Source organism: Cricetulus griseus, chromosome 8, assembly GCF_003668045.3.
Source record: "Cricetulus griseus strain 17A/GY chromosome 8, alternate assembly CriGri-PICRH-1.0, whole genome shotgun sequence".
In the NCBI taxonomy this organism is placed as follows: domain Eukaryota; kingdom Metazoa; phylum Chordata; class Mammalia; order Rodentia; family Cricetidae; genus Cricetulus; species Cricetulus griseus.
The window spans coordinates 24,285,246-24,306,744 of record NC_048601.1 but is presented as its reverse complement, the minus strand read 5'-3'; the positions used below and the strand labels follow the sequence as shown (position 1 = coordinate 24,306,744).

Below are 21,499 nucleotides of genomic sequence, written 5' to 3'. Positions count from 1 at the left end.
TGTCTGGAGCCCTGTGCTCTCTCCTCCCGAGGCCATTTCAAACAAAACGTTTGCGCTTCTGAAAGTCAGGCATGGATCTCCGGAGTCCCCAAGGAAAACAGGTTTATGGCATCCGCCAGCCCTGGAGCCAGTGTCTGGCCACTTGGACCAGAGCCCTTTTGCCAGGCACAGGAAGAGTGGAAGGAAGGAGTTAATCTGTACAGAGGAGCCCTGAGGGGGCCCAGCTCCATTCCAGACTGTTGGGAAGGCAGGCTCTGGGCTGGAGGGCAGGGGCTCTGCAAGCTTCAGGAGGCCAAGGCCCACTTGAAACCCTGAAGAAAGGTCACAATGCAGGGCAGAGAGCATATATATGGTATGCTCTTATTATTACATGTTATGTATCTTGTTATATATGGTGTGCTCTTATTATCAAGAGGAGCCTTGTGACAACACGCTTTGGGTTTGGTAGTCAGAAACCCTGAGTTAGCGTGTTTAATAGGTCCCCAGTGCCAGTGGCAGGCATTAACAGGAGGTCCCATTGGTTGAGGACACAGGAGAGGAGCTCCTTTGGAGTACCTCTTCCCAGGGAGTGGGTGTGTACCCTGAGCTGGCTGGGAGGCCCCCTAGAGGTTTTGAGGGCAATTCAAAGCTTGGACCTGTACTGCTGGCCGCCTGAAGTGTGAGGTTAAGTTGATAGAACTTGGTGCACCACACTTTCTGCCTTGACACCCCGCCCCCAACAACCCCAATACCCTTTACCCTGTGCCCCTAGTTTACAGTTTATGCAAAAGGAGTATACAGTTTGCAATTGAACAAAATAAGCATGTCTTTCATTTGTCCATGCCCTCCCACGTCCTAGTGTTGGAGGTTGAAGCCAAAGCCTTGCACTGTATGTACAGAGCAAAAGCCCCGCCACTGAGCTCCACCTCCAACCTTCAAGTCTTTGGTATTTGAATGCACAACCCAATGCTGTTTGTTGGGGAAAACAACAAAAAGACCATCTACATAGCACAAGGTTAAGTTGGACAACAGTTACAGCTTCGTGTGACCTTGAAGGAGTGGATTCAGCTTTCTCAGCCTTGGTTTTCTCATTGTTAAGCTGCAAAAAGGGACTCCATGGTAAAGGTGCATATGCACTCACTCATGGGAACAATTAATTGACTAGTTAACTGATTAATAAAAAATATTTTTAAATGCAAAAGGGATCTGCCTCACAATTTCGATAGTCCTTTTGTTGTTGTTGTATATTTGTTTTGGCAGGATTTCTCTGTGTAGCCTTGGCTGTCCTAGAACTCACTCTGTAGACCAGGCTGGCCTGTAACTCAAAGGTCCACCTTCCATTGCCTCCCAAGTGCTGGGATTAAAGGCGTGCAACACAACTGCCGAGCTAGGCTGGCCTGTAACTCTCCCTATAGACCAGGCTAGCCTTAAACTAAACATACAGAAATCCTCCTGCTTTTGCCTGCAAGTGCTGAGATTAAAGATGTGAACCAACATGGCTAGCTAATTTTTTTTAGATGTGTTATTAGTGTTTTGCCTATGTTTGTCTGTTCTACATACTTGCCTGGTGCCCACTGAAGTCAGAAGAGGGAATTGGATCCCTTAGAACTGGAGTTATAGTGGATGGTTGTAAGCCACCATGTTGTACTGGGAACCAAACCCAGGTTCTCTGCAAGAACAGTATTCTTAACTGCTGAGTCATCTCTACAGCCCCCCCCCCACCAGCTAGTCTTCATTTTTCAGATAAAATTAAGTAAGAAGGCAAAGTAAATATACAAAAACTACAATCCTTGGGCTATGATACAGTTTCCTTGTTTTTTTTTTTTTTTGTTTTTTTTTTTTGTTTTTTTTTTTTTTTGGTTTTTTTCGACAGGGTTTCTCTGTAGCTTTGGAGTTTGTCCTGGAACTAGTTTTGTAGACCAGGCTGGCCTCTGCCTCCCAAGGGTTGGAATTAAAGGTGTATGCCACCACTACCCAGTTTACCTTTTTGTTTTGAGGTAAGGTCACACTAAGTTGCCCAGGCTGGTCTTGAACTCACCTTGTAAATCAGGCCAGTCTTCCTAGACTACCTTAGTAGCTGGAATTACAGGCCTGCCTTATCAGGCCCTACTGAAGAACCGCTGTACAGCTAAAGCTACCTTCCTCTGAAGAGTTGAAACCAAGGCTATGCTCAAAGCAGGATGTCATTACATAATAGAAAGGTTGGCACGCTCCAATACTTTTCTTCTAAATAAGAGAGATTCTCAAACTGGGCATATGTTTAGCATGAAGAGGCTGTGGGTTCCATTCCCAACATAAAAGCATGAATAATAAACATGTAAATAAACACATACATACATAAAATGGATGGAGGCCAGGAAAGGTAGAGATCAAATGTCATACGTTTCTACAGCTGTGAGGAAACATCGTGACCAAAAGCAACTTGGGGAGGAAAGAGTTTATCTCAGCTTTTAGCGTATAGTGTATCATGAAGGGAAATCATGGGGGAAGGAGCTGATGCAGAGGCCATGGAAAAGTGTTGCTTCCTGGCTTGCTCCTCATGGCTTGTTCGGTCTGCTTTTGTATACCATCCAGGACCACTTGGCCTAGGAGTGGCACTGCCCATTGTGGGCTTGATCCTCCCATATGAATCATCAATCCAAAGAGGAGGAGGAGGAGGAGGAGGAGGAGGAGGAGGAGGAGGAGGAGAAGAAGAAGAAGAAGAAGAAGAAGAAGAAGAAGAAGAAGAAGAAGAAGAAGAAGAAAGTAGTGAAGAAGAAGAAGACAACAGACTTTGACTCTTTGGGGCAAGTTGAAAAAAAAATTAGCCAGGACACCAGGGCTATTGTTGGGCAGGTTGGCTGGACAACAGAGGCAGATAGCAACCACATCTCCCCACCACTAGAGGGTGCTGTCTTGGTGGAAAAGCTTCAGTTCCAGACTTTCTGTCTCTGTAGAGGTAGATTCTTTTAGATGGATTAGAAAATGATTCTAAGTAGATAGTCTCGGACCTGTTCTTGGCCTTGTTTGATTGGAATGAGAGCTATGACCTTGAACCTGAGATCAGTGGCTTAGCCTCGCTGCAATTGTCTCTCTAGCTATGGAACATGGAGGTTGGAGCAGATGAGTGCTAAGATCCAGATGCAAGTTCAAACCCTCTCCCTTCCTCCCCTCTCCCCCTCTCTCCCCTTGGTAGGACTAGAATGAAACCCTAGAAAAATGCACTAGCACTAAGTTCCACCCATTCACCCATTTTTATTGGATAAAGAACTTGCCATGTATGAAGAGCAAGGGTTTGGATACCCAGAACCCTTTAAAATCTAGGTGGTTGTGGTGTCCTGCCTGTGATTCCAGTGCTAGGGAGGCAGAGACAGGGGACCCCAGGGGCCAGTTAGCTAGGTAAACTTACCAGATCAGTACCCTCGAAGTTCAGCAAGAGACCCAGCCTTGGTAAATGAAGTAGAAAGCAATTGAAGAGGACACCCAAAGGACTCCACATACATGCAATCACATGTGCACATGCACCACACATGTGAGCACATATGCATGCACGCTACGTACATGCACACTACACACATAAAAGAAAGACCTTTCTCCCTTCCCTTCAAGGACTCACAGTCAAGTAAAATGGAAAAGAAAAATGTCTGATCATTTGCCAACAGCTTCAAAGGCTGGCAGAGCGGGTGCTGAATGCTGGCTTCTCCTTAAGGAGCCCTCGGTGTTACGGGGCCAGTTATTCCTTCTGCAAAGTAGACACAGTGACAGCAATTAAGAACCCAGTTACTGATCCGGGCATTGGTGGCGCACGCCTTTAGTGCCAGCACTCCAAGGCAGAGGCAGGCAGATCTCTGTGAGTTTGAGGCCAGCCTGGTCTCCAGAGCGAATGCCAGGATAGGCTCCAAAGCTACACAGAGAAACCCTGTCTCAAAAAAACAAAACAAAACAAAACAAAAAAGAACCCAGTTACTATAATGAAGTAAGAAGATCCAGGTACAACATTTAGCTTGGTGCTTGGCACATCATTCGGTGCAACGTAAGCACATGGGCAGCAAACATTTGTTGGACCCTCCTAACTGGGCTAAGTCAAAGAGCACAGTAGAGGAGAAGGCAGGTTCAGCACTCGACCAGCCCACCAGCTCCTAGGGAGGACGGTGTGAAGGATATCAGAGCCAGCAACTGCTTTGATGACTGTTAAATTTTTGCTTAAATTAGAAATAAAGAAGAAAAGAGGCGGATGAGACATAAGACTAAGAGACATATTAGACATATTAACTAGTTTATTATAGGCCTGGCAGAGTAGGGAGACGAGAAGAGAAACAGGGTAAATGGCTGACCGCCATGGCTGGTTGCCATAGAGAGAGAGAGAGAGAAGAGAAGCAGAAGCAAACAGAGAAGAGAAGAGTAGAGAGTAGAGTAGAGGGAAGAAGAAGCAGAGAGAGAGCGAAGCAGGAAAGTTGGAACTTTTAAAGGGAAGACTGCGAATGCACACTGAGGTTCCACGCATGCCCAGAGTCCTCACGCAGGCTGTAAATTCGTGGTGGGTGATGTGGTGGCGGCATGTCCCTGTGCGTGTCCTGACTGTTGTCAGGGGGCGGGGTTTGTCTCTTAAAGAGGTAGAGCCGATCAGCATTAAAGCCTGAACCTTTAAATGACTTCATTATTTATTTATTTATTTATTTATTTATTTATTTATTTATTTATAGTACTGGGGATTGTACCCAAGGTCTCACATGCCCTATACGAGGACTCTACCACTGAGCTATACATACCAGCTTTCTTTTTACTTTTTACTCTGAGATGGACAGCGTCCCACTAAATTGCCAGTCTGGCCTTGAACTCACTCTGTATCCCAGGCAGGCCTTGAACTTGCAATTTTTACCTTGGCTTCCTAAAAGTGGCTAAGGTGGGATCTCAGGTACCCCAGGCTGGCCTGGAACTCTGTAGCTGAAGATGACCTTGAACTTTGTATCTTGCTTCCTCTATCTCCCAAGTGATTCTGTGAACAGTAAAACCCTGTTAAGAGGAAACTCCTGGTCCAGAGACAGAATCTCTTGTCTGGGCAGAGTGTGAACATTCCAGTTGGGATGAATTCATCATCTGGTCCAGGGACCACCCCTAAGAAGGTAGACTCCTAAGGCATGCTAAGGGAGAAGGGCAGAATAATTAGTCTTTAAATGAGATACTGTACTTTTCTTCCCAGAGTCCCTCACCAAGCACAGTGGCTTACCAGGCCATCGACATGATCTGCCTGCTTTTCTGAATTATTCAGAAGACCATAATTTCTCATTTTCTTCTTTCTACTCTTTCCTAAGCATGTTTTGCTCAACACTTTTGATTTCCCCAATGTTTGGACTTTTTTGCTCTTTTTTCTGAAGCATTCCTGAATCATGTGATTATTTGTCTACCATGCAGCTTAAATGGCACTGAGTTCTGTTTTGTTTTTTCTTTCTCTCCTCCATTCTCCTCTAGGCAGCTGCTGAGATTTATAGGTTGCCTGCCCTGGAGTTTTCTTTTAAACGCTAATAAAATTGTGCTTGAGAGTCTGTTTGAGTCTATTCTTTGTCCTTGAACTGCTGTTTGTGTTCATTCTTTGTTTGGTTGGGGTTTTTTTTGTTTTGTTTTTCTTTTTTGTTTTTCAAGAGACAGGGTTTCTCTGTGGCTCTGGAGTCTGTCCTGGAACTAGCTCTTGTAGATCAGGCTGGTCTCGACCTCACAGAGATCCGCCTGCCTCTGCCTCCTGAGGGAACTAGGATCAAAGGTGTGAGCCACCACTGCCCAGCTTTGTGTTCATTCTTAAATTCTTTTATTAATAAGACTAATAACCCCAAGAGGAGACCCATAGTTCCCATGTATCATTGGAGATTGACTCCTGGCCTTAGTGCATGCTGGGTAAGCATGCTACCAACAGAATTGCATCCCTGGCTTATTGTGCTGACTCTTGAAACAGAGCCATTGGTGTACAGTCCCATAAGGATGCAGAACAGTCAGATGGGGGGTGGGGACGCCTGCAAGGCAGCTTAGCACTCTGCTTGGGCAGAACCAAACAGGCCTCAGCAAAGCTGAGTGTGACAGGGACCAAGGTGAGATGCAAGTCTGAATGTTAGTTCCAAAAGGAAGATTGCACAGGAAATGCTTTCTTTTTATCAGACAAGTTATTTCCCATTTTGAGGGACATCAAACTCAAAGCGTGGACTTTTTCTTTTTCATTCGGATCTCACTCTATAGTTCTGATTGTCCTGGAATTATCGATGTAGACCAGGCTTCGAGTTGGCAGAGATCTGCCTCCACCTCCCGAATCCTGAGATTAAAGGTGTGTGCCACCATTCCCAACAGGTCATGGACTCAACCCTCCAGAAACTTGAGCACAAATAAATTCTTCCTATTATTAATTGCCTTGGCCATGGTGTTTTATCACAGTAACAGAAAAGTAACTAAGATAGATGGGCAGGTAGATAGATAGACAGACAGACTGACAGACAGACAGACAGACAGACAGACAGACAGACAGACAGATAGACAACATAGCCAATGAAGTATACCACACATTTGAATTCTTGTCTGTATTTTTTATTAGTATTGTTTTGTTTTGGGTGTGCTGTTTATTTAATAGGGGGTGCAATACTTGAGTATATATTTGGGTGGGTGCACATATATTTCACTAGAGTGGAGGTGAGGGGGCAACTTGTAAGAGTTGTTTCGGCCAGGTGTGGTGACACATTCTTAACCCCAGCACTCCGGGTGGCAGAAGCTTGCAGATGAATCTCTGTGAGTTCAAGGCCAGCCAGCCTGGTCTACAGATCGAGTTCCAGGATAGCCAAGGCTACATGGAAAGACCCTGTATCAAAAACAAAATTTAATGAGAGGGGGGGGCTCTTTCCTTCCCCGTGTGGATCTGTTGGATCAGACTCATGGTCTCAGGCTTGGCAGGCAGGCGTCTATATCCACTGAGACATCTTGACTGGCTCTCTTTTGTTTTCTGAGATAGAATCTTACCCTGTAGCCCTGGGCTAGCCTCAAAACTTGCAGTAACCCTCCTTCCACAGGCTCCCGAGAGCTGGGATAACAGGCATAAACCAACAACCAACATGGTCTATAAACAAGTTCCTGTTTGAGGTGAAATTTCTATGTAGCCCAGTCTAGCCTTAAACTGAAGATCCTCCTGCCTTCGACTCCCAAATGCTGCAATTGCACTTGAATCATTTACTGGAATTCTTTTGGACCCTGTTCACACATTGTTTTGGTTCACAGCCTTGTCTCCACAGCAGATGGTCAAACTGTACCTCAAGGATAGACTATTTGCTATCTTTGGCTCTTTGGCAGAGCTGGTCATCAAGCAGCCTTCCTGAACTGCCATGACTTTAGCCTTGGTCTGCTCCTTTTAGCTGAGCAATGACAAATGGTCCTGGACTGTCTAAATTAGGGATGATTCTCCTGTAGTATCCTTTTCCTTTCTGATCATTCATGTGGCACTATACCATGCCATTGCTCTGTCAGTAATTCCGTGGATATCTTGCTGCCAGACAAGCAGAAAGAACTGATTTTCATCTGAGTGTGTTGAGAATAATCACACACTCCTCCCCTTCCTCCTCCTCCTTCCCCCTCCCCTCCTTTCTTCTCCGGTTTTTTTCTAGACAAGGTTTCTCTGTGTAGCTCTAGCTGTCCTGGAACTAGCTCTTATAGACCAGGTTGGCCTTGAACTCATAGATCAGCCTGCCTCTGCCTCCTGAGTGCTAGGACTAAAGGCATGCACCACCACCACCCAGCCTTTTGTATGGAGGTCAAAGGACAACCTCCTGGAGCCTGTTTTCTTCTACTTCGTGTTTAGCAGGGAGAAGGGTTCCAGGACTAACAGACAACAGGACAGGGACTGAGGTCTGGTCCTCAGACAAAAGCCAGTGCATTTATCTACTGAGCCATCTCTCTGCCCTGAACACTTTTTTTCCCCACAGTACTATCTGACCCCTTTACTCAGACAGCTGGGAGAGAAGGAAGAGTGGGATCCTCCAGGGAAAAGCCAGAGGCTCCTTGTGAGCAGAGATGGCTTGCTGAGGCCTCTGTTTCTGTTGCTTCCAAATGAATTTTGTATTAGACTTAAAGGGAGAGGGGGATGCCATGGGCATGAGTGAAGGTCACAGGACAACTTCCAGGGGCCAGTGCTCTCCTTCCACCACGTGGGTCCCAGGGACCAAACTCAAGGTGTCAGGCTTATTTAGTTCCAGGATGTGCCTGAAACCACCCTCCAACTTGCAGCAATCCTCCTGAGAACAGATGTGCAACACCACCTGGCATAAGAGCAAATCAGAAATGAGAAATGGCTTCTAAGAGTTGTCACGAGCCGCCAGGGCTGTTCTGGGAACTGAACTGGGGTCGGCTACTGGAGCAGCGTGCTAAGTGCTGTTAACCACTGAGCCAGCTATCTCTCCAGTCCTCCTCTTCCTCCTCCATTTTCTTCCTCCTTCCTGTCCTCCTCCTCCTTGACCCTCCAGTGGAAGGCCTCTCCTGACAGGGGTATCCGGTTTCAGAGCCCCAGTCCATGCCGGGGAAACTCCAAGCTCCCTTGTGGTTCTCCTTTTAGCAGGACTACACATCCAGAACGCCTTGGTTCCCTGGCTGCCCAGCTGCAGCAACACTAAAGAGGATAGTAGGGCCCCAGAGCTGGGCTGCCCAACTGGAAGGCAACCAGGGTCGGAGTTGAAGCTTTTAGGCTGGCTCTTGGTTTTTCTCTAGTCTGGTCACCAGGGACCCTCCACAAAGACTTTGAGAGCAGAGGGTGCCCTGGCTGTCCTTGCCAAACTGTGCTGCCTAAGTGAACCCTCTCTGGTCAGGCATCTGGACACCAAGACTGCCTGCTCTGCAGATACTATGGCCTGAGGAAGAATTCAAAACTACTCTGTTGTTGCTAAACAAGAGCAAAGGGGAAGGGCAAAGGAGAGGTTGTTGTAAAGAGACAAAGACCCTCATCAATTCCTGTAGTTTCAGCCACCAAGAGTTTAACACAACAGAAGCAAGAGGATTTCTGTGAGTTTGAGGCCAGCCTGGTCTACATAATGAGATCCAGGCTACCCAGTGTTACACAGTGAGACTCTTGCCTCAAAAGGAAGAAAGAAAGAAAGAAAGAAAGAAAGAAAGAGAGAGAGAGAGAGAGAGAGAAAGAAAGAAAGAAAGGAAGGAAGAAAATTAATTCAGTTGGAAAGCTAAAACCTTGTATAAAAAACAGCAACAAAATAATTCAGTGGAAGAATGGGGGCTCAGAAGACATGGCCTAAAATAGGTCTTATTTAGAAAATTATAAAAAGTCAGCTGGGTGGTGGCACACACCTTTAGTCCCAGCACTCAGGAGGCAGAGGCAGAGGCACACAAATCTCTGAGTTTGAGGCCAGCCTGGTTTACGGAATGAGTTCCAGGACAGCCAGGCTATAGAAATCCTGTCTCAGAAAAGAATATATATATATGTATTCAAATTCAAACAGTTGGTCACGGGATCGTGGCAAACAGCCCTTTCCACCAGCTGCAGTAAATAGGTTCAATTCTACACTACTAGAGTAACTAGAAAAAAATGCTACTCAGGTAGGGCCAGGACATACCCAATGAGGATCTTAATTTGAAAGGCTGGAGAAATATCTGTCCTAATTTTGCCTCAATGCAGGCAGTGTGTTCATAACGTAAAAACTATACATCCTGATGCCCTCCTTTTGAAGGTGGGAAGATTATGACTAGGGTCATTTGATTTCCAACTTTAGTCAGGGGCTGGGCGGTAGACTGGGCCCAATCTCTACTCCATCCATTCCTGCCAACTAAGACATGAGTATGAAGCAAAGCAATTTCTTTTTACATTATTGTTTGTTTGGTTTGGTTTAATATTTATTATTATTGTTGCTGTTGTAATTTGTTTTATGTATATGAGCTGTTTGCCTGCCTGTAAGTCCATGAACCATGTGCATGCCTGGTGCCTACAGAGGCCAAAAGAAGGCATTGAATCCCCTAGATTGGAGTTACAGATGGTTATGAGCCACCATACAGGTGCTAAGAATCTAACCTGGGTCCTCGAGAAGAACAGCCAGTCCTGTGGTAGTGGGTTAGTATCCAAGTGGTCTGGGTTTTTGTTCATTTGTCTCAGATAGGGTTTTATACAGGTTAGGGTGGCCTTCAATTTGCTATGTTACAAGACTGGCCTTGAACTCCAAATCCTGGGATTACAGGCATGTGCCAGTACACCTGGCACAAAGTAATTTCTTTTCTTTCTTTGTGGCTTTGGAGGCTGTCCTGGAACTAGCTCTTGTACACCAGGCTGGTCTCGAATTCACAGAGATCCACCTGCCTCTGCCTCCTGAGTGCTAGGATTGAAGGCGTGCACCACCAACGCCCGGCCACAAAGTAATTTCTTAAAATGAACAGCAAGACAGGAGATGGTGGTACAGCCTTTAATCCCAGCACTTGGGAGGCAGAGGCAAGTGGATCTCTGTGAGTTCAAAGCCAGCCTGGTTTACAGAGAGTTCTAGGACAGGCTCCAAAGCTACAAAGAAAACCTGTCTCAAAAAACAAATAAAAAAAAAATGATGAACAAACAGCAGGTACAATAGGAGAATCTGGGGATAGAGTGTGTGACTGTGTGGGACTTAATTCTCCAGTACAGTGGGGGCCATCAGACAGCCTCAGGTTCCTCCCGGTCTTGAGAAGTCAGGCCTGGGTTCCAGAGCTTCCAAAGTCCAGCCTCCATCTCTTGGGCTGGCTACACCAGCTCTCTCTCCCCTAACTCCTGGCTGCTGGGGCACTGATATTTTCTGGGACACAACTTTTAACACCTTTAAAGGAGGACAGAGGGGAGGAGGGACAGAGGGGAGGAGGGACAGAGGGGAGGAGGGACAGAGCTCAGATTTCCTCACTCTCAGCTGGAAGAGGCTTTAGGAAATGGCCTCTGAGCACAGTCCTATCATTCAAATGAAAAACAACACCCCGGGGAGGCACCCGTGGTCACCGAGGACAGCCCAGCCTTGGGCTAAACTAAGGTCATTAGCCCCAGGTGACTTGTGCTGCTCCAGAGCTTGGCTTGGTTCCTCCTCGGCCCCAGAGCCTAGGTCAAACCCTAATCCTCACCCTCCAAGTAGGTCCCCTTAGGACAGAATAATCCCTCTGCTTTACTCTGGGGCTCACTCTGCTGAGGAAATAGCATGCAACTTCCCAGGCTTAGGAGAAATAACTTCTCTAAGACTGTCACCAGCTGCAGACACCCCTGTCATAAACTGTCCCAGCTCTAAGCCGCCTAGGGCTTTCATCCCCTTTTCTTAGCTACTCATTACCCAGCTTAATTAGGCCAGGAAATGCTCCCTCACAGAGGGCACTCACGGCAGGAGGGGAGGCGAGAGGGTACTCTCGGTGGCCCCACTTCCTGAGGCTGGAGCTGGGGGTGGGGAGGCCGTTGAGCCCGCCCGCTGGAGGTGGCAGGGCTGTTCCAGCAGCTGCCGGGAGGGAGGCCGAGATGCACCCATTTGCTCCCAGGCCCTCCAGGGAGCTGAGGTTGCGCTTGTTTACCGGAACATCACCACCGGATCTAAAAGCTTGGAAGTCCCTGGCCACCCTCCCATCTCAATTAAGCAGCTTCACCAACCCACCCCCACCCTTTCCTGGGAAAGAGGTTACCACCCTCAGTAACCACTTAGAATATTTGAACCCCATCCCTGTTAAAACCAAAGCTGCACACTTAGATGCATGTGCCTTGGGATCCAGATGGTGAGTCTCCCATTCCCAGTCAGCACCCAACCATCACCCTAAATTGGCCTCAGCTGCTATAGGCAAGCTGGACCTCCTCCAAGATGGCACCGAGAGTGACTTCCTGGGGTAGAATTCAGCAATTGTGTGTTGGCTTCCTACAACGCTGTGTGTGCCTGATCCATTTGGGAGGCTGCTGCTTCAGCTGTGGTACGGGAGAAATCCCAGTGTCTAGGTGTTAATGAAATGGGATTTGTATAAAGACATGGGAGTCTAAAGCCCAGCAGTTCCACCGGCCAATTCCATGACCTTGGCTAACCTAGTTTTGTTTTGAGATAAAGCCTTGAGCTTGTCATATAACAAAGGCTTGAACTCATTACCCTCCTGGGATTATAGGTATATATCACCATGCTTGCCTCTACTCTTTTTTTCTAAGCCCCAGTTTCCTTAGCAGCAGAAATAGGGACAGTAATATTGATCTCTTGGCAGGCTGAGATGACTTGCATCGTTTTTGTTTTTTGTTTTTGTTTTTTCGAGACAGGGTTTCTCTATGTAGCTTTGGAGCCTGTCCTGGTACTTGCTCTGGAGACCAGACTGGCCTCGAACTCACAGAGATCCACCTGCCTCTGCCTTCTGAGTGCTGGGATTAAAGGCGTGAGCCACCAAGGCCCGGCAAGATTTATTATCTATTATTTATTTATTTATTTGCATTACTGTGGATGGACCCAGAACTTCTCCCAGGACAGGCAAGTACTCTACCACCAAGTTGCACCCCTGCCCAGCAGTCAACTTATGTATTAGAAACAGGAAAACATTCTAGAAGAAACAACCAGTCCTGGCAGGTCTGAGGGCACACACCTACAACCCCATTTATCTTGACCTGTGTTTTGTCTCATGGCTTTTTACCACTCCCATCTTACACCTCCTGTTTCCTCTCAGTGTCCTTGGGCATCTACCCTGCCTAGTTTCATCTCTTCCTCTTCTCTCTCTGCCCAGAAGTCCTGCCTAACCTCTTCCTGCCTAGCCATTGGCCATCCAGCTCTTTATTAAACCAATCAGAATGTGCCTTGGCAAAAATACTTCTTCACAGTGTACAAAAAGATTATTACACAACACCCATGTCAAAACAAACACAAATTCTGCACTACTATAGTCCTTAGACAGGTAGACTTTTGGAACTTACTAACAGGTCTGTCCAGACAACTCAGTGAGTTTCAGGTTCAGTGAGAAACCTTGTTTCAAACACTTGAGCACACAGGGACTGAGAAGAATATGCCACATCAACCTTTGGCCTTCCTGTACATCCATGTCTGCCTGCCATGTGCTCAAACATATGCTCTATCAGGACCGTGCACATGCACACATATAGAAGATATAGCCAATATTATTTGTATTATTTAAAGAAATGTGCCAGGCGGTAGTAGCGCACTCTTTTAATCCCAGCACTCAGGAGGCAGAGGCAGGAGGATCTCTGTGAGTTTGAGGCCAGCCTGGTCTATAAAGTGAGTTCCAGGACAGCCAGAGCTACACCAAGAAACCCTGTCTCAAACAAAACAAAACAAAACAAAACAAAACAAAACAAAAAAAATTAGATGATTTCACTAGTTATTAAGTTACTTGTCACAGACAGGCATTGAGTCCCTTGTCTGTGTTGTGCCCAAATTCTGAATCCCCAAATCACCAAGAGGCACATTTTGATGCTAAAGCAATGAGTCTTTTATTGCAGTTGTTTAACGAGTTAACACCATTAGCTTGGGCCTTTCATCCATCCGCCATGACGGATGGCTGGGAAAGACACCCAGAAGCTACAGGATAGAGATCTTATAGGGCAGTGTAAAGGGAGTGTCTAGGGGTACGACAGGCTCAGGATTGGTGTACCTCCAGGCTTGGAGGGCCTGCCCTGTGTTGATTGGTCAACTGGTTGTTATGGCCCATAGGCTCTCCCAGGGTGATTGCTATGCTCTGCACATCATTGCTGTGCACTTGTCCGTAAAGCACACCCAGAGCCGTAAAGCATAGCACTACCAGCTAACTTCTGATTGGTTCCTTGCCACGAGGCAGGCATCTGACCTCCTAGTTGCCAAGGCAAGGTCAGGCAAGCATGTGTTAGGCTATAATGGCTGCCAAAATGGGCAGGCATCTGACCTCCTAGTGACCAAGGAAAGGTCAGGCAAGCACGTGCTAGGCTGTATGGCTGCTGAAGTGGGGAGCTGGTCCTTTCATCTGTAATCCCAACAGTGGACAGGCAGAGGCAGGGACATATACAAAAGTTTGAGTGAAGGGACCAGCTCCCCATTTCGGCAGCCATAACAGCTTGTCTAACCTTGTATTAGTCACTAAGGTCAGATGCCTGCCCCTTTCGGCAGCCATAACAGCTGAACACATGCTTATCTGACCTTGCCTTGGTCACTAGAAAGTCAGATGCCTGCCTCGTGGCAAGGAACCAATCAGAAGTTAGCTGGTGGCGCTATGCTTTACGGCTCTGGGTGTGCTTTATGGACAAGTGCACAGCAATGATGTGCAGAGTATAGCAACAACCCTGGGAGAGCCTATGGGCCATAACAACCAGTTGGCCAATCAACACAGGGCAAGCCCTCCAAGCCTAGAGGCACGCCAACCCTGAGCCTGTTTGTACCCCTAGACACTCCTCTTACGCTGCCCTACAAGATCTCTATGCAGCTGGTTAGAGCTGTCTTTTCTAGCCATCCGCCATGGTGGATGGATGGAAGGCTGGAGCTAACCTGGGGTTAACTCGTTAAACAATAATAAAGCCTCATGCAGTTAGCATCAAGCTTTCAAATCCGCCTGCTGATTGGGGTGACCAAGGTCCAGGGCTGAGATCCTGGGGGCCTGAGCTTTCCGGGGGTCTTACATGAGGTCAACCTAGGGCTATATAGTGAGACCCTGTCTCAAAAAAAACAAACCAAAATCTGGGCAGTGATAGTACACTCCTTTAATTCAAGTACTCGATGGCAGAGGCGGGCAGATCACTAAGAGTTCAAGGCCGGCCTGGTCTACAGAGTGAGTTCCAGGACAGCCAGGGATACACAGAGAAACCCTGTCTCAAAAAAAGAAAACAAAAACATTTTTAAAATTAAATTACCTGGAAAAAAATTAAATTACCTGTTGTAGTGTCAGTACACTAAAGAATAAACTGAGGTTCAAAAGGATGCAGAATGGCTAGTCAATGGCCAAGCAGACCATGCCACCAGACTGTAACATATGCCCTGGCTGGTTAGTTTGTTAATGTCAGCCTTGCCAGCCCAGAGCAAGGAGGGTAACCCGGATGTCAGCAGTACACCAGCAGAGAGAAGGGCCCCAGCCAAGGGAGACTGAGGTCTTAGAGTCAGAATGTCATCCAAGAAGGCCAGGGAGTGGCTGCCTCCCTCATGGGAAGGACATGTCCTCTGAACTCCATAACCTCTGACCTAAAGTCTCCGTGGTTTTGCTTCCCTATTATTCCAGTTGTCAGGGTTTTCTCACAACCAAAAAATGAACATTTCTTAAAAAGTAGCCTTGCTTTGGTCTCATTTACCTTACAGTGCTGGGACTCATGCTTTGAGTATTTGTTGATTTATTTATTTAGTGTTGGATTATGAAACCCAGAGTCTGTGCATGTTAAGCGTTGCCTGTCATTGAGCTGCACCCCTAAGGCCCAAATGATGCGATTTGAAGTTTTTAGATTGTATTTATTTGTTTTGGGGACATGGTTTCATATATCCAGGGCTGGCCTCTCTATATGGCTGAGTATTGTGGCTGGTTTGCAATGTCAACTTGCCACAAACTAGACTTCTCACCTGAAGAACTGTGCTGACTGCCTTGGCTGACTTACCTGGCTGTGGGTTGTGCCTTCAGGGAGCTAAGAAGGGCGTGATGGAGTGATGGGGGGAGGATCACCTCTCCTTCTGCTGGCTTGGCCTCCCCTCTTGCTGACAGGTTGATCCACCTTGTTGCTGCTGCTGCTGATGATTGTTGTGGAATAATCTTTTTGCACAAATGTGTCTTTGCTGAAGCACCTCTGATTAGTTTAATAAAGAGCTGGATGGCCAATGGCTAGGCAGGAGAGGTTAGGAGGGACTTCTGGACACAGAGAGAAGCTGAGGAGATGAATCTAGGCCCAGGAAAGATGGCAGAGGACACGGAGAGGAAACAGGAGGTTCAACACGGAAGAGAGGTAAGAAGCCACGAGGGGAAACGAAGATTAATATAAATGGGTCAATTTAAGTTATTAGAGCTGGGTGGTGGTGGCACACTCCTTTAATCCCAGCACACTGGAGGCAGAGGCAGATCTCTGTGAGTTCAATACCAGCCTGGTCTAGGTATTGAGTTCTAGGACAGTCAAAGTTTTAGAGCTAGTAGTAGACAAGCCCAAGTTACAGGCTGAGCTTTCATAATTAATAATAAGTATCTGAGTCATTTTTTGTGAGCTGGCAGCCCAAAGAAAAGTCCATCTACAGCTATTCCCTTCACTGATATCAGAACCAAGCTTTCTTCGTGGCCTAAGGGCTAGGGACTCTATGGGAAACCTCCAGGCTTTTTATACCAGTAGGATTACTGAGGCACCCAGCCTTATAACTGACCAACAACTGGATTCCTCTACAACACCCCCATTCCCCCTACACCCACCCTGTGAGAGACAGTCATTGTGAGATTACTCTGACCGTTGAGGAACCAGCCTCAAGAACTAACTCTTAGGTGTGATTCTGCTGACTTAGTAATTCAAGTATATATGTATGTGTGTGTGTATGTATGTATGTATGTATGTATATATGTGTGTATGTGTGTGTGTGTATGTATGTATGTATGTATGTATGTATGTATGTATCCCATTAGTTCTGTTCCTCTAGACAACACTGACTAATAAAGTGAGAATTCCTTTGAACTCCTGATCTTCCTGCCTCCCCTTTCAGAGTGCTGGGACTGCAGGCATGCACTGCCACACCCCATTATGCTGGGCTAGAGATAAGACCCAGGGTTGTGTACATGCCAGTCAATACTCTGGAAATAAGCTACATCCCAGCCCTAGTCTGAAGTTTTTTGGGTTTTTTTTGTTATGTATTCATTTATTTATTTGATTTCAGATGTGGTGTGTTTATTACTGCATGCTTTTTTTCTGTACTTCATTTTGATTGCATTCTTTGTATGTCAGATCATCGGGTTCCTGTTATCCTTATAGCATCCATTCTGGCTTCTGATAAACAAACAGAATGGCTGCCCAGGAAAAGGCATCGTTAGTTCCAATGTGACAGGACTTCTAGATTGAAGTTTTATAAGTGCAAAAGTACTCTCCCATTTTACGAAGGAAAAACAGCAAATGCCCCCCAGGCAGGGTAGGGGAATGGGGAATACAGGGGTACCTCCAACTCCTTCCAGAGGAGGGCAGCACCCCATTTACCAGAAACCAGTGCTCAAGTCCTTAGGAATTTAATCTCAGCACCTTCTGAGGCTCTGTTTCAAGCTCTGTCCCTTCATCCCTGCTGAGGCACCCATCCTTTCTTCCTGTCCACCCAGTGAGACATTGTATCCCCAGACTAACTCCCACACAGGCCATGCTGGGAGATGCCACCTGTACCCAGCAACTTGGGGCAGCTATCTGCTGCCTGCATTGTTCCCTTGACACTGGGCACCAGCCAATCACACACCTTAAAATTTGGTGACCCACAGGGCAGTCGTGGTACACAGCTTTATTCCCAGAACTTGGGAGGCAGAGGCAGGTGGGTCTCTGTGAATTTAAGGCCAGCCTGGTCTACAAGAGCTGGTTCTAGGACAGCCTCCAAAGCCACAGAGAAACCCTGTCTGGAAAACTGCGCCCCCCCCCCAAAAAAAGAAACCCCATCTCGAAAAACACAACAATAACAACAACAACAAAAAGTTTGGTGAGCCTTTTTCTAGGTAGCCTTCAGCAGGAGCAGGCATTTCAGATATATCTCCCATCATAGGGGGAGGAGGCTGAGGGGCACAGTCACCCTTCCTGGAATATCCTTTATTGAATCCCTGGCCTGACAAGTCACCTGCCCCCTTACTCCCATCTGGATCAGCAAAGGCCCTAATGCTGAGACAGCAGCGGTTGTGGTTTGTATCACCCGCCCACTGAGAGCCAAGCGGAGATGAATCACAGGGAGCCACTAGCAGCATTCACCTGCCAGGCTTTGTTCAGGAGCATCCCTGACCACCCCACCTAGGAACACCAGGTACCCAACCGCCAAAGTTGGGATAGAGGGGATCTTAGTTCTGAATGGACTACCTGAGTCGCGGTGTCATGAGGCTGACTGGTATAAACACATCCACCCTGCTCAGAGGGTGTTTATGGTCCAGTGGGGGTGGACAGTGCTAAACATACAGACACAGACACCAGGACAGAGGAAAGGTTAGAATGCAAGAAAATGGGCACAGATGCAGCCAAATGGAGTCAGGAAAGAGCTCTGTGGAGAACAATGGAAGCCCAGCATGGAGGTTCACGCCTGGAATCCCAGGATTTAGGAGATGGAGGCAGGAGGATTACTGTGAGTTCTAGACCAGCCTGGGGTAAGAGTAGGGCCAGTTTCAACCTCCAATCCCTGCCTACTCTTAAGAATCTGGTATTAACAGAATTAACCAGAGACAGATCTCATCTAACATCAAATTAGCCATCAAGATGTCACCTGATACCCTGGTGATGGACTTTGTGGACTCACTGGTGATCTTCATTTCATTTCCCTATGGACTGGACCGTCAGCCTGCCTGAAAAGAAAGCACCTCAAGACTCTTGAAAGCCTTACATGGTCGTATATATCTGTGGTCTCAATGCAGAGGCTACTGTAGGAGGACAACAAGTTAGAAAGCCAGCCTGGGCTACATAAAGACATCTGATTCTATCTCAAAACACAACAGAACAAGAAACTAAGTGAGACCCAGAGAAGTCTTGTATTGTCCCCACCAGCAGCATGGTGCTTGCAGTTTCTCCCCAAAAGGAACATATGTCTGGCTCCTTGCCAAACTCAGCCAGAATCTGGTCTCATCTCCTCTTTTGGAGTTGGCCTTTTCCTGCCTTCCCTTTGCCCCTGGCCAGCCTATCACCCAGCAAGTAGCTCAGTGTGCATTTCTCAAGAATTCTTTTACTCTGCAAGGACATGTTCATCACAGCTTCAATTCTAGGCCTGAGAGATGACTCAGCCATTAAGAGCACTGACTGCTCTTATAGAGAGGATGGGTTAGGTTTCCAATACCGACATGGCAGCTCACAACCAGGGGATATGACACACTTTTCTAGCTTCCATGGATACCAGGAATACATGTGGTGCATATCATGCATGCAGGCAAAGCACTGATACACATCAAGAAAAAAAAATGAGGAATTCTAGCCTTGTTCTTTTCTACTTTTATTTTTTTGTGGTCCTAGGAATTGAAATTTAGGGGCCCTGAATTCTAGATAAGCACTGTGCTTCTCAACTGTATCCCCAGCCCACTCTTTAATTTCCATTTTGAGATCTAGAGTACCCTTAAACTCAGGATTCTCCTGTCTCTGCCTCCAGTGCTGGTAATATAAATATGTGCCAATATTTTAGGCATATGGTTTCTCTTATTTTTATGTATGTATGTGTTTTCTGCTTTCTTTTTTTTTTTTTCTTGAGATAGAATCTTGTATATCTTAGGCTGGGCTTAAACTCAAAATGTATCTGAGGCTAGCCTTGCCTTCTGATCCCTATGTCTGGGATTATAGGCATTCACCCTCATATATATATATATATATATATATATATATATATATATATTTTAATATAACCATTTACCTCTCAGTATGTGAGCTTATCTATTTGTTTAACCACTTCACAGTATCACAGTACTGTTTAGTCTAGGTGTTGAATTCAATTACTTCCTTATTGATGGATATTTGGAATCCCTCCACCATTTTTTATACTTTATTACATACACTTATTTATTGTTTCAGGGAGGGGCACATACCATAGAGCAGGTGTGGAAGTCAGATAATAACTTGGGGGGAGTCGGTTCTCTCCTTCCAACATGTGGGTCCCAGGGATCGAACTCAGGCAGCAAGAGGCTTTCCCTACTCAGAGCTCTCTCTGGACCCTTTTCAGTTTTTGCTTGTCAGGTTTCTTTTCTTATTGTTGTTGGGATTTTGTTTTGTTTTATTTTGTTCTGAGGCAAGTTTTCAATAGCCCAGACTGTTTTATGCAGCGAGGATTGAATTCCTGATTTTCCTTCTTTTCTTAACTTTTCATGTGCTAGAGCCACAGGCATACACCACCGTGCTAGGCACATAGCACCATGCCAGGCACACACTACCATGCCAGGCATACACCACTGTGCCAACTTGTCTGTTTTTTAAGGTTTTCTTTTTGTAGTGCCAGGATGGAACCTGGTCCGTGTTAGGAAACGGTGACCTCTTTTACAGGTCTTATTTACCCCAGGTTGGCTTAAAAATCTGATATGTGATTGAGTATAACCTTAAACTTTTCAGACTTCTGCCTCTACCTTCTGAGTGCTAGGGTTACAGGCCTCTGCTACCATGCTCAGTTTTACATAGTGCCAAGAATTGAACCCAGGATTTTGTGCATACTACATGTAGTGGTTTGACTAAGAATGGCCCTCATGTATTTGAAGGCTTAGTCATCAGGAGCGGTACTACTTGAGGGTGACCTTGTTGAAGGAAATGTGTGTGTGTGTGGGGGAGCTTTGATGTTTTTAAAGCCAGTGCCAGGCCCAGTTGCTGCTTATGCTCTGTGTCTGTCTGTCTATCTGTCGTCTCTCTCTCTCTCTCTCTCTCTCTCTCTCTCTCTCTCTCTCTCTCTCTCTCTCTGCCTAGGGCCAGGATGTAAAGGTCTCAGATACTTAGTTGGGTGTAGTTTCAAATGTCCTTAATCCCAGCTCTGGGGAAGCAGAGACAGGTAGTAAGATCTCTGTAAGTTCAAAACTAGCATGTTCTACATAGTGAGTTTCAGGACAGCCAGAGCTACGTAGTGAGACCATGTCTGGGGGGGACAGAAAAAAAATCTCAGCTATTACTCTGATGCCTGTCTACGTGCTGCTATGCTTCCCCCACCATGATAATAATGGTCTAAACCTCTGAAACTGTAAGTCAGCCCCCAACTAAATGCTTCCTTTCATAAGAGTTGCCTTGGTCATGGCATCTCTTTACAGCAATAGAATCCTAAGTAAGACACTAAGCAAGCATCCTACTAACTGAGCCTCATTCCCAGTCAGAGCGACCTTTTTAGGGTTTTTAATAGTCAAATGCAGAGGTCTGGTTCATTTCAGCTCCTTCACCGCCAAACCAGAGGCCAGGGACTGGTTCAACTTCTCAGCCTTCTCTTTGTGATGACCAGGGTGTAAAGGTACCTGCTGCAGCAAACCTTGAACTTCACATTATCCTTATTCTTCTTGATCTTGACAGATTTGGCATCCTTCCACTGGACTGTGAGCAGAAAGTCCTTGATCTCCTCAATTTTCTGAGGCATGATGACAGGCAACCCAAATAATCGCAGCGGGGAGAACCCAGAGTGACCTCTTATTTTATTTTACTCTGAGACAGGGTTTCTCTGTGTAGCCCTGGCTGTCCTGGAACTTTCTCTGTAGACCAAGATGGCCTTGAACTCAGAGATTTGCCTGTATCTGCTAATAGATTTTCTGTACCTTGATAATAGGCTTCTCCACCGATGCAGTAAGCCAGATCAAGCTGAATTAAAAAAGCAAAAGAAAAGGTATATTTAAGTAAAGCAACCCCCGTGTGAGTCCTCCAGCCCCAGAGATTCAGATTAAATAAGTCACATGACTGAACTAAAGCAAGGAGCTTATTATATAGCCTGTAGGCAAGGGGTGATGATGTGTCTGCCACCAG

The 21,499-nt window shown here is 46.3% G+C and overlaps 1 pseudogene; it reads right to left on the bottom strand.

The window, feature by feature from the left end:
- Positions 1-20,910: 20,910 nt before the first annotated feature.
- On the bottom strand, positions 20,911-21,119 carry LOC100754503 (annotated as a pseudogene).
- Positions 21,120-21,499: the final 380 nt, after the last annotated feature.